Here is a 12,527-nt window from a genome sequence, read left to right on the forward strand (position 1 = left end):
CCAAAAGCAGACGGGACAACCAGGTAAGGGAAGAATCCAGTCTTTATTGAAGTGACCGATCTCAGGGGTAGAGCAGGAGGTGGCTCTGTGGCAGGTAGGCAGGCAGGCAGAAGTCCATGAATGGTGACGTTCCAGCGAAGACTGGTCCATAGTGGAGGCCTTTTAAGGGTGAGGGCGATTGCCGGGGTGAAGGGGGGGTCAACAGGTGTCAGCTGATGTAGCAGGTGTCAGCTGGCGTAGCAGGTGTCAGCTGGTGTAGCAGGTGTCAGCTGGCATAGCAGGTGTCAGCTGGTGTAGCAGGTGTCAAGGGCGATCGCTTTGATGTCAAGGGCGAGAGGCTGTGACCGTACCCCCCCTCCGAGGGGCGCCACCGGGCGACCTACCAGGCCCGACAGGGTGTGTCCTGTGGAAGTCCCGGATGAGGTTCGCGTCCAGGACAAGGCGACGAGGGACCCAACACCTCTCCTCCGGGCCATATCCCTCCCAGTCCACGAGATACTGCAGGCCGCGACCGCGGCGACGAGAGTCCAGGAGACGACGAACGGTGTAAGCCAGATGATCGTTGATCATACGAGGAGGTGGGAGCGGGGGGGCCGGAGGAACTAGAGGGCTGGTAGAGACAGGTTTGAGGCAGGACACATGGAAGGAAGGGTGAACCCGGAGAGCGCGAGGCAGCTTCAGACGGACCACAGAGGGGTTAATGACTTTGACAATGGGAAAGGGACCAATATACCTGGGGGACAGTTTTTTAGCGTCCGATCTCAAGGGTAGATCCTTGGTAGAGAGCCATACCTGGTCACCGGGGGAGTAGTCCGGAGCAGGGGTGCGATGACGATCCGCCAAGCGCTGGTAATGGCCGGAGGCCCTGAGCAGTGCAGCACGGGCTCGCCGCCAGGTCCGACGGCACCGATAGACATGGGCCGGGACAGACGGAACCGGAATGTCTACCTCTTGAGAAGGAAAAAGGGGGGGCTGATAGCCGTAAAGGCATTGAAAAGGGGACAACCCAGTAGCAGACGATGGCAAGGTGTTATGGGCATATTCTACCCAGGGAAGTTGTGAGGACCAAGAGGATGGGTTGGCAGACACCAGACAGCGGAGGAAAGTCTCCAATGCCTGGTTGGCCCTCTCGGCCTGGTCGTTGGTCTGAGGATGGAACCCCGGTGACAGGCTGACGGTGGCACTGATGGCAGAGCAGAAAGCCATCCAGACAGCAGAAGTGAACTGGGGGCCACAGTCAGACACTATATCACGGGGAAGACCGTGGACCCGGAAAACCTCCCTGACCAGCAGATCTGCAGTCTCTCGGGCCGAAGGCAGTTTAGACAGGGGCAAAAAGTGAGCAAATTTACTGAAGCGATCAACGACAGTCAGTACAACAGTGTTACCGTCGGAGGCGGGCAGACCAGAGATGAAATCCAAGGACAGATGCGACCAGGGACGGCGTGGAACAGGCAGGGGGCGCAGCAGACCGGCACTGGCCCGAGTGGAGGGCTTATTCTGGGCACAAACAGGACAGGCAGAAACAAAAGACCCAGTATCCTCCGTCATGGAAGGCCACCAGAACCGCCTGCGGAGGAAGGCTAGGGTACGGGTTACTCCAGGATGGCAGGTAAGTTTGGAAGAGTGAGCCCACTACAACACGCTAGATCTAACAGCGTCTGGAACAAACAAGCGCCCGGGGGGACCGTTACCTGGGTCAGGCTGAGTCTGTTGTGCTGCCATGACCTCCCTTTCAATGTTCCAAGTGACAGCCGCAGCCGCAACCACACAGGTAGAGGGAACGATGGTGTCAGGTTGGAGCTTGGGCTCAGACTCCTTCCCATGCACACGAGACAGAGCATCGGGCTTGGCATTCCTGGAGCCAGGTCTGTATGTCAAAGAAAAATTAAAACGACCAAAAAAGAGCACCCACCTGGCTTGGCGCACGGTGAGTCGCTTTGCTGACTGGATGTATTCCAGGTTCTTATGGTCAGTCCACACTATGAAAGGAAGCTCAGACCCCTCCAGAAAATGTCGCCATTCCTCCAGTTCCAATTTCACCGCCAGGAGCTCACGATTCCCCACATCATAGTTCCTTTCAGCTGGGGAGAGATGGCGAGACAGGAAGGCACAGGGGTGTGTCTTGGCATCCTCACTGGAGCGCTGAGAAAGGACCGCCCCCACCCCAATCTCAGAGGCATCCACTTCTACAACGAACTGCTTGGTTGGGTCTGGCTGGATGAGGATAGGAGCTGTGGTGAAGCGGTGCTTGAGGGCTTGGAAAGCTGCCTCTGCTACAGGGGTCCACAGGAACGGTCTGGAGGTGTAGGTAAGAGCGGTTAGTGGGGCCGCAACGCGGCTGTAGTTGCGGATGAACCGTCTGTAGAAGTTGGCAAACCCGAGGAACCTCTGAAGCTGCTTACGGCTGGTCGGGCTTGGCCACTCAAGAACCGCTCTGACCTTGGCGGGGTCCATTCTCACCTGCCCATCGGCCACGATGTAGCCCAGGAAGGTGACTGAAGGGGCATGGAATTCGCACTTCTCTGCTTTTACGAAAAGGCGGTTCTCCAGAAGCTGTTGAAGGACTTGGCGGACGTGCATGACATGCTCTGACAGGTCTCTGGAAAGAAATCAGGACATCATCCAGGTAAACAAAAACGAAACGATCCAACATGTCACGTAGGACGTCATTGACCAGACTCTGGAAGACAGCTGGAGCATTAGTGAGACCAAACGGCATCACCAGATATTCAAAATGCCCCAGGGGGGTGTTGAAGGCAGTCTTCCGTTCATCTCCGTCTCGAACCCGGACCAGGTGGTAAGCATTGCGGAGGTCTAGTTTAGTGAACACTGTGGCTCCCTGGAGAGAATCAAAAGCGGAAGTCATGAGGGGCAGAGGGTACTTATTCTTGACTGTGATGTTATTGAGGCCTCTATAGTCAATACACGGCCGGAGGGTCTTGTCCTTCTTGGCCACAAAAAAGAACCCCGCACCAAGGGGTGATGATGACGGGCGAATAAGACCAGCCGCCAAGGAGTCCTTGATGTACCTCTCCATGGACTCCCGCTCAGGCTTGGAGAGGCTATATAGGCGGCTGCTGGGGAGGGGAGCGCCCGGCAGCAGGTCAATAGCACAATCATAGGGGCGATGAGGAGGCAGGGAGAGAGCTTGCTGCTTGTTGAACACGGCTTGGAGGTCATGGTACTCTGGAGGCACCAGTGACAGGTCAGAGGTCTCAGAGCTTGACACCCGACAGGGGACAGACTGAGGCAGAGCAGACTGGAGGCATATGGCATGACAGACGGGACTCCAAATTGAAATTCTGGCCGATGACCAATCAATATGGGGACTATGTTTAACCAGTCAGGGATGACCAAGTATAATGGGAACAAAGGGAGAATTGATAACGAAAAAACTTAACTCCTCTTGATGGTTTCCCGACAACAGGAGGCGCACAGGCTCGGTCTTAGAGGTTATCTGGGCCAGGAGACGTCCATCCAGGGCATTAGCTTCAAGAGGCTGGTCCAGACTCACAGTGGCAAGACCTAGCTGCTTCACAACACTTGCATCCAAAAAGCTTTGATCAGCTCCAGAGTCAATTAAAGCCAAAAGTTTAGTGGACTGACCTTTAAAACTGATGGTAGCTTGCAACTGGGTATGTGGACGAGGAGACAGAGGGCAGACAGTTGGGCTCACGAGGATCCTCCCCCTCCCTCGTGAGCCTGCCAATTTGACGGAACGGTGAGGGCAGGAGGCGAGAAAGTGACCAGGCTGACCACAATACAAGCAGCTGTTCTCGGTGATGCGGCGTTGACGCTCCTCCGGGTTGAGCCAGAAGCGGCCGAGTTGCATCGGCTCCGAAGCTGGGGAAGAGTCACGCCTCGGGCTTTCTCGGAGGACGGCAACCTCAGTCGAGCGAGCTCGGCCCCCAGAGTTTGGAGGTGTGGCCCGTGGTAAATTGTTGTGACCAGGAAAGCGGCGCGTCCTCTATCGCCTCCGCTCCTGGAGACGGTTGTCCACACGAATGGCCAGGGTAACCAATTCCTCCAACCCTCCCGGCTCGGGGTAGGAAACCAATTCGTCCTTTATGAATTCGCTTAGCCCGTTGGAAAAGCCGGCCTGGAGGGACTCGTTGTTCCATCCGCTCTCCGCTGATAGCGTACGGAACTCAACTGAGTAGTCAGCGACGCTGCGGGAACCCTGGCGGAGAGAGATCAGTCTTTTTGACGCATCCTTTCCCCGCACGGGATAATCAAAAACCTGGCGAAAAGCAGTGGTGAACTCAGCGTAGGATGAGGAAGTGGAGGCCCGCATCTCCCACACCGCTGTAGCCCAATCCAGGGCGCTTCCCCGGAGAAGACCCATGATGTAAGCGACTTTGGCTCCATCCGTGGAATATGACTGGGGCTGCTGGTTAAACACAATCTCACACTGCATCAAAAAAGGGCGACAAAGTCCAAAATCTCCATCATACTTATCGGGCGGGGCAACCCATGGTTCCTTAGCCGAAGTTGATGGCGCTGGGGGTGGCGGAGCTGGAGGGGCGGATCCCAGGCTAGCGGAGGCACTAAGTTGGGTCTGGATTCCGGAGATCTTTGAGCTGAGCCCACGGAGGGCGCCAGCCATCCCCTGTAGCACTTGGCTGTGCTGGCCGAGGACCGATTCCTGGCTGGCTACAGCCTGGCAGACCGTGGCCAGGTCTGTGGTGGAATGGTCTGCTGGGTCCATAGTGGCTGGAACGTACAGTCACGTATCAGGAAGGAACCCAAAAGCAGACGGGACAACCAGGTAAGGGAAGAATCCAGTCTTTATTGAAGTGACCGATCTCAGGGGTAGAGCAGGAGGTGGCTCTGTGGCAGGTAGGCAGGCAGGCAGAATGGTGACGTTCCAGCGAAGACTGGTCCATAGTGGAGGCCTTTTAAGGGTGAGGGTGATTGCCGGGGTGAAGGGGGGGGGTCAGCAGGTGTCAGCTGGCATAGCAGGTGTCAGCTGGCATAGCAGGTGTCAGCTGGTGTAGCAGGTGTCAAGGGCGATCGCTTTGATGTCAAGGGCGAGAGGCTGTGACATTCTCCTCCCGTCTCTCACCACTCCTTTCTCTCACTCTCATCCCTGTCTTGCTCATGTCTGTTTGTCTCATAAGAATCTCTCTCTCTCTCTCTCTCTCTCTCTCTCTCTCTATATATATATATATATATATATATATATATATGTCTCTGAGGGGAGGTGAGTCATGCAGACCCAATGGAGGTGTTGGGAGAGATGGTCTGTGTGTGCCTCTGGGTGGACTACATGTAGTTTTCTGTCAAAAGTGATGATGTTGGGTGTCCGGGTGGCATGGCGGTCTTTTCTGTTGCCTACCAACACGGCGAACGCCAGTTTGAATCCCCGTGTTACCTCCGGCTTGGTCGGGCGTCCCTACAGACACAACTGGCCGTGTCTGTGGCTGGGAAGCCGGAGGATGGTATGTTTCCTAGTCACTGCACTAGCACCTCCTCTGGTCAGTCAGGGTGCCTGTTTGGGGAGGGGGGCTAGGGGGATTAGCGTGATCCTCCCACACACTACATCCCCCTGGTGAAACTCCTCACTGTCAGGTAAAAAGAAGCAGCTGGTGACTCTACTTGTATCGGAGGAGGCATGTGGTAGTCTGCAGCTCTCCCCGGATCGGCAGAGGGCGTGGAGCAGCGACTGGGACAGCTCAGAAGAGTGGGATAGTTGGCTAGGTACAATTGGGGGAGAACAAGAGGGAGAAAATCCCCAAAAAAAAAACCTGATGTTGTCACATTGATGAATGTTTGAGCACAGTTCAGTGTGTATATTAGAAAGCAAGGGTCTGGCTGTACTCCTATGTGCCTCTATTGCCTCAAGGCTAAGACCATACCCTACCCATAACACACACACACACACACACACACACACACACACACACACACACACACACACACACACACACACACCATATCTCAGCTGTATCCGTTTGGTGACAAAAATACACTCATCCTTTGCCATGGTACCTGTCCCCATGGAGGCTGTTAACACTCTCTGGCTTTTATACTGAGAAAGGGGGCGCAGTTCTCTGCTGTCAGGCAGCAAACACACACACCCCAGGTGCTCTGTGTGTGTGTGTGTGTGTGTGTGTGTGTGTGTGTGTGTGTGTGTGTGTGTGTGTGTGTGTGTGTGTGTGTGTGTGTGTCACTGATTCTGTTGGCAGTGCTACAAAGCACTGAAAAAGACGAGACTGAGCCCAGGCCAGGTTCAGCTTCTGTTACAGGTCTGTCTGTGTCTTCAGATAAAGTTCCTTTCATCTAGAGCAGTTGTAAGGGGGGCAAAACACTATACTACATAATCACGACACTGTGAGATTAACGGTGTGTTTGTGTGCATATTAGTGTGTGTGTGTGTGTGTTTGTTTGTTTGTTTGTTTGTGTGTGGAGGTGGGACCAGCTGCTGTAATGTTCAATGAGGCCCTCACTCAGCAGCTGCCCACACACGCTCATCCTGCTGCAGGTAGACCTGTATTAGCATATTTATTTAGCACAGATGGCCATGGGACAGTTGTGTGTGTGTGTGTGTGTGTGTGTGTGTGTGTGTGTGTGTGTGTGTGTGTGTGTGTGTGTGTGTGTACGTGCGCATATGTATTGTCTATTTGTTGTTGCAGGCACCACAGATGCAACTGTGTGTAACCTGTTAGATTTGGTTGTATGAAGTTGTTTAGGTGTGTGTGTGTGTGTGTGTGTGTGTGTGTGTGTGTGTGTGTGTGTGTGTGTGTGTGTGTGTGTGTGTTAGCACAAGAGCATGTTTGCTAACATTTCAAGTAACAGGCTAGGTAACAACTTGAACATTTATAGTACCAGACTGCTATGGCACTTACAAGTGTCATGGATCACACACATATGCATGTACAGGTGTCTGTGTGTGTGTGTGTGTGTGTGTGTGTGTGAGAGACTGCATTTTGCTGAGGTACACAGATGGGGTTGGGGGAGGGGGACTGCAGCATAGATGCAGAAGGACAAATGAACACGTCGGACGCAGCGGACCGTGAACAACAGGAAATGCAGCCCAAACTCCTTGCAAGGGAATTCTGCTGACAGCAATCAAGTCACACAGGAACGCAATTAAGGGACAGGAAAGTTGTGTGTGTGTGTGTGTGTGAGACGGAGAGACAGAAAGAGAGGAAATGAGGACAGAGAGATAGTATACTGCTCCTGGTTATATTTGCTGACAAGTAAATCGCTGTGCTGAGGGGCGAGGAGGTTGTGCATTGTACTTCTAACTTCCGTGGGTCACAAACTCGCACCGTCCTGTCTACAGATCATCACCGGGGAAGCTGGACAGTAAAACAGGTAGTGTCTGCTCGGCTTTAGCCGCACTTCAGAGTGCAGCTGTTTCCAGAACAAATAATCATACGGATACATGGGTGGATGGGTGGGTGGTTGGAGCAGGGAGTGATTTCCAAGATGTGATAAACAAAACAGTCTGACTTGTTAGCACTTAATATTACAAAAATTACTGTTTCACTCTTAAGAGGAGTCAGTTATCAGAGACCTAAGGAGAGAATGGTCTTCTGTACTTGGGACAATGCACGTTGCACCAGTGCTGGAAAATAACACAGCATCCAATTCTACTGTCCTTTTCAGAACGGCTAATCTGTTTTGCATAGTTTCATGTCAGATCGACTCGTCGGTTTCCAATAAATACGCGCAAAAGTAAGTCCTTTGGTACTACTACTTTCGGCTGCTCCCGTTAGGGGTCGCCACAGCGGATCATCCGTTTCCATTTCTTCCTGTCTTCTGCGTCTTCCTCTGTCACACCAGCCACCTGCATGTCTTCCCTCACCACATCCATAAACCTCCTCTTTGGCCTTCCTCTTCTCCTCTTCCCTGGCAGCTCCATATTCAGCATCCTTCTCCCAATATACTCAGCATCTCTTTTCCACACATGTCCAAGCCATCTCAATCTTGCCTCTCTTGCTTTGTCTCCAAACCGTCCAACCTGAGCGGTCCCTCTAATATTATCGTTCCTAATCCTGTCCTTCTTCGTTACTCCCAGTGAAAATCTTAGCATCTTCAACTGTGCCACCTCCAGCTCCGCCTCCTGTCTTTTCGTCAGTGCCACTGTCTCCAAACCATATAACGTAGCTGGTCTCACAACCATCTTGTAAACTTTCCCTTTAACTCTTGCTGATACCCTTCTGTCGCAAATCACTCCTGACACACTTCTCCACCCACTCCAACCTGCCTGCACTCTCTTTTTCACCTCTCTACTGCACTCCCCGTTACTTTGGACAGTTGACCCCAAGTATTTAAACTCAAATGCCTTTGTCACCTCCACTCCTTGCATCCTGACCATTCCACTGTCCTCTCTCTCATTAACACATAGGTATTCCGTCTTGCTCCTACTGACTTTCATTCCTCTTCTCTCCAGTGCATACCTCCACCTCTCCAGGCTCTCCTCAACCTGCACCCTACTCTCGCTACAGATCACTATGTCATCCGCGAACATCATCGTCCATGGAGACTCCTGCCTGATCTTGTCTGTCAACCTGTCCATCACCATTGCAAACAGGAAAGGGCTAAGAGCCGATCCTTGATGTAATCCCACCTCCACCTTGAACCCATCTGTCATTCCAACCGCACACCTCACCATTGTCACACTTCCCTCATACATATCCTGCACCACTCCTACATACTTCTCTGCAACTCCTGACTTCCTCATACAATACCACACCTCCTCTCTCGGCACTCTGTCATAAGCTTTCTCTAAATCTACAAAGACACAATGCAACTCTTTCTGGCCTTCTCTATACTTCTCAATCAACATTCTCAAAGCAAACATCGCATCTGTGGTGCTCTTTCGTGGCATGAAACCATACTGCTGCTCGCTGATCGTCACCTCTCCTCTTAACCTAGCTTCTATTACTCTTTCCCAAATCTTCATGCTGTGGCTGATTAACTTTATACCTCTGTAGTTGTTACAGTTCTGCACATCGCCCTTGTTCTTGAAAATCGGTACCAGTATGCTTCTTCTCCACTCCTCAGGCATCCTCTCACTTTCCAGGATTGTGTTAAACAATCTAGTTAAAAACTCCACTGCCATCTCTCCTAAACATCTCCATGCCTCCACAGGTATGTCATCAGGACCAACTGCCTTTCCATTCTTCATCCTCTTCATAGCTGCCCTCACTTCCTCCTTGCTAATCCGCTGAACTTCCTGATTCACTATCCCTACATCATCCAACCTTCTCTCTCTCTCATTTTCTTCATTCATCAGCCCCTCAAAGTATTCCTTCCACCTTCTTAGCACACTCTCCTCGCTTGTCAGCACATTTCCATCTCTATCCTTGATCGCCCTAACTTGCTGCACATCCTTTGCAGCTTGGTCCCTCTGTCTAGCCAATCGGTACAAGTCCTTTTCTCCTTCCTTAGTGTCTAATCTGTCATACAACTCACCATACGCCTTTTCCTTTGCCTTTGCCACCTCTCTCTTTGCTTTACGCTGCATCTCCTTGTACTCCTGTCTACTTTCTTCATCTCTCTGACTATCCCACTTCTTCTTTGCCAACCTTTTCCTCTGTATAATTTGCTGTACTTCCTCATTCCACCACCAAGTCTCCTTGTCTTCCTTCCTCTGTCCTGATGACACACCAAGTACGTTCCTAGCTGTCTCCCTCACTATTTCTGCAGTGGTTTTCCAGCCATCTGGCAACTCTTCACTACCACCCAGTGCCTGTCTTAACTCCTGCCTGAACTCCACACAACAGTCTTCCTTCTTCAACTTCCACCATTTGATCTTCGGCTGTGTCTTCACTCGCTTCCTCTTCTTGGTCTCCAAAGTCATCCTACAGACCACCATCCGATGCTGCTTAGCTACGCTTTCCCCTGTCACCACCTTGCAGTCTCCAATCCCTTTTAGATGGCGCCTTCTACATAAGCTATAGTCCACCTGTGTGCACTTTCCTCCACTCTTGTACGTCACCCTGTGTTCCTCCCTCTTCTTGAAATATGTATTCACCACAGCCATTTCCATCCTTTTCGCAAAATCAACCACCATCTGTCCTTCCACATTTCTCTTCTTGACTCCATACCTTCCCATCACCTCCTCATCACCTCTGTTCCCTTCACCAACATGTCCATTGAAGTCCGCTCCAATCACCACTCTCTCCTCCTTGGGTACCCTCTCCACCATGTCGTCCAACTCATTCCAGAATTCTTCTTTTTCATCCATCTCAGACCCAACTTGCGGGGCATATGCGCTGATAACATTCAGCAATAAACCTTCAATTTCCAGCTTCATACTCATCACTCTGTCTGACACTCTCTTCACCTCCAGCACGCTCTTGACATACTCTTCCTTCAGAATTACCCCTACCCCATTACTCCTCCCATTCACACCATGGTAGAAGAGTTTGAAGCCACCTCCGATACTCCTGGCCTTACTCCCCTTCCACCTGGTCTCTTGCACACACAGTATGCCTACCTTTCTTCTTTCCATCATGTCAGCCAGCTCTCTCCCTTTACCAGTCATAGTGCCAACATTCAAAGTTCCAACTCTCACCTCCACATGCCTACCCTTCCTCCTCTCTAGCTGCCTCTGGACATGCTTTCCCCCTCTCCTTCTCCTTCGCCCAACAGTAGCATAGTTTCCACCGACACCCTGCTGGTTAACAGTACCGGTGGCGGTCGTTGGTAACCCGGGCCTCGACCGATCCGGTATGTAAGTCTTATTTATGATCCGCATATTTGATTTGGCAAAGATTTTACGCCGGATGCCCTTCCTGACGCAACCCTCCCCATTTGTCCAGGCTTGGGACCGGCACTAAGGATGCACTGGCTTGTGCATCCTCAGTGGCTGGGTTAAAAGTAAGTCCTTTGGTAGATTTGTCCATTTTTCATGTGCGGATTAAATGTGCCTCGTATTTTCAAGAGAAAAATAGCTCCAGATGGCTTAAGGTAATCATATGCTCTGTTAGGAAAACTGTGGTGTTTTGCTGCCAGCATGCAAGAGCAAGCAAAGGGCTACCGCAAAATATCTCACCACAGGAAACATGTTTTATAGTTTGTTTCCATCCATCCATCTGTCCATCCATTATCCAAGCCGCTTATCCGCATTCAGGTCGTGGGCATGCTGGAGCCTATCCCAGCAGTCATTGGGTGGCAGGCGGGGAGACACCCTGGACAGGCCGCCACTCCATCACAGAGCCCATACACACACACACACACACACACACACACACACATTCACACCTAGAGACAATTTAGTACAGCTGAGTCACCTGACCTACATGTCTTTGGACTGTTTCCAGCTCTTCAAAAATACTATTGGTGATTCTTTATTTGAAAAAAAAGTACATTGATTCTTCATAATGTAACATTATACAGATTACTTGTATCAATATTGCAAGTACTTAGACTGTGATCTCATGCTGCTCATTTCACTTAATGCCACTTTGTCTTGTAACTGTATTGATGTCATGACACCACTGTTAGAATGAAGGAGAAAGGGTCTGCACACTGATTTCTCCCAAAACTAATTTATTCAGCGGCAACGTTTTGAGATCTTCCTTAGGCCTGATTGATCGAAAATTTTGCCACCAAATAAATTAATGTTGGGGGCATTTCAGAGTGCAGACCCTTTCTCCTTCGTTCTGTTTTTGCAATTTTTGTCTTGCACCTGGCGGCAATGGTGGTGCAGTGGTTAGCGCAGTCACCTCACAGCAAGAAAGACCTGGGTTCGAGCCCCGGGGTAGTCCAACCTTGTGGGTCGTCCTCTGTGTGGAGTTTGTATGTTCTCCCCGTGTCTGCGTGGGTTTCCTCCGGGTGCTCTGGTTTCCTCCCACAGTCCAAAGACATGTAGGTCAGGTGAATCGGCTGTACTAAATTGTCCCCAGGTGTGTGTGTGTGTGTGTGTGTGTGTGTGTGTGTGTGTGTGTGTGTGTGTGTGTGTGTGTGTGTCGGCCCTGTGATGGACTGGCAGCCTGTACAGGGTGTCTCCCTACCTGCCGCCCAATGACTGTGGGGATAGGCTCCAGCATCCCACGACCCCGGTTGGGATAAGTGGCTTGGATAATGGATGGATGGATGGATGTCTTGCACCAAATATCTTTTTTCTGGATGTGCGCATACTTGATTCCGCTTATGGCACCATTCTTAACATTTAATTAAATACAATGGCACCTGATTTTACTTTTTGTCATCCTGTATATAACGCTTTTTCCCCTATCATTAGTCAGACAATATAGAGAACTGGCAAGTGCAAATTTAACAAATATCGAAAAGATGTACTTCTCATTTCCAACCCTCCTCTCCCATCCTCGCACCCCAGCCAATGATGTGGAAGTATGAGCACACACCTTAAACCTGACTAGGGAAGCGTTACCTCTCACACTGCTGTGTCGCCGACACACACCAAAGCCTCTCCTCGCTGCTGCAGCTTCCTTAAACGCAGCGCACGGGGAGTGCGTGTACCCAGCAGAAACGCCTCGCGGGAACGTGCTCATTATAAGGTTGCTTTGTGTAGCGGCGGGGTAAAAAATTAGGCTAAAATGTAA

General features: G+C 51.2%; 1 protein-coding gene across 1 annotated transcript in view; it reads left to right on the plus strand.

The window, feature by feature from the left end:
* man1a2 (mannosidase, alpha, class 1A, member 2) overlaps positions 1-12,527 on the plus strand; it is a 227,906-nt gene that overhangs the window by 212,525 nt on the left and 2,854 nt on the right. The gene's annotated exons all lie outside the window — the stretch shown is intronic.

Source organism: Lampris incognitus, chromosome 11, assembly GCF_029633865.1.
Source record: "Lampris incognitus isolate fLamInc1 chromosome 11, fLamInc1.hap2, whole genome shotgun sequence".
NCBI classification, from domain to species: domain Eukaryota; kingdom Metazoa; phylum Chordata; class Actinopteri; order Lampriformes; family Lampridae; genus Lampris; species Lampris incognitus.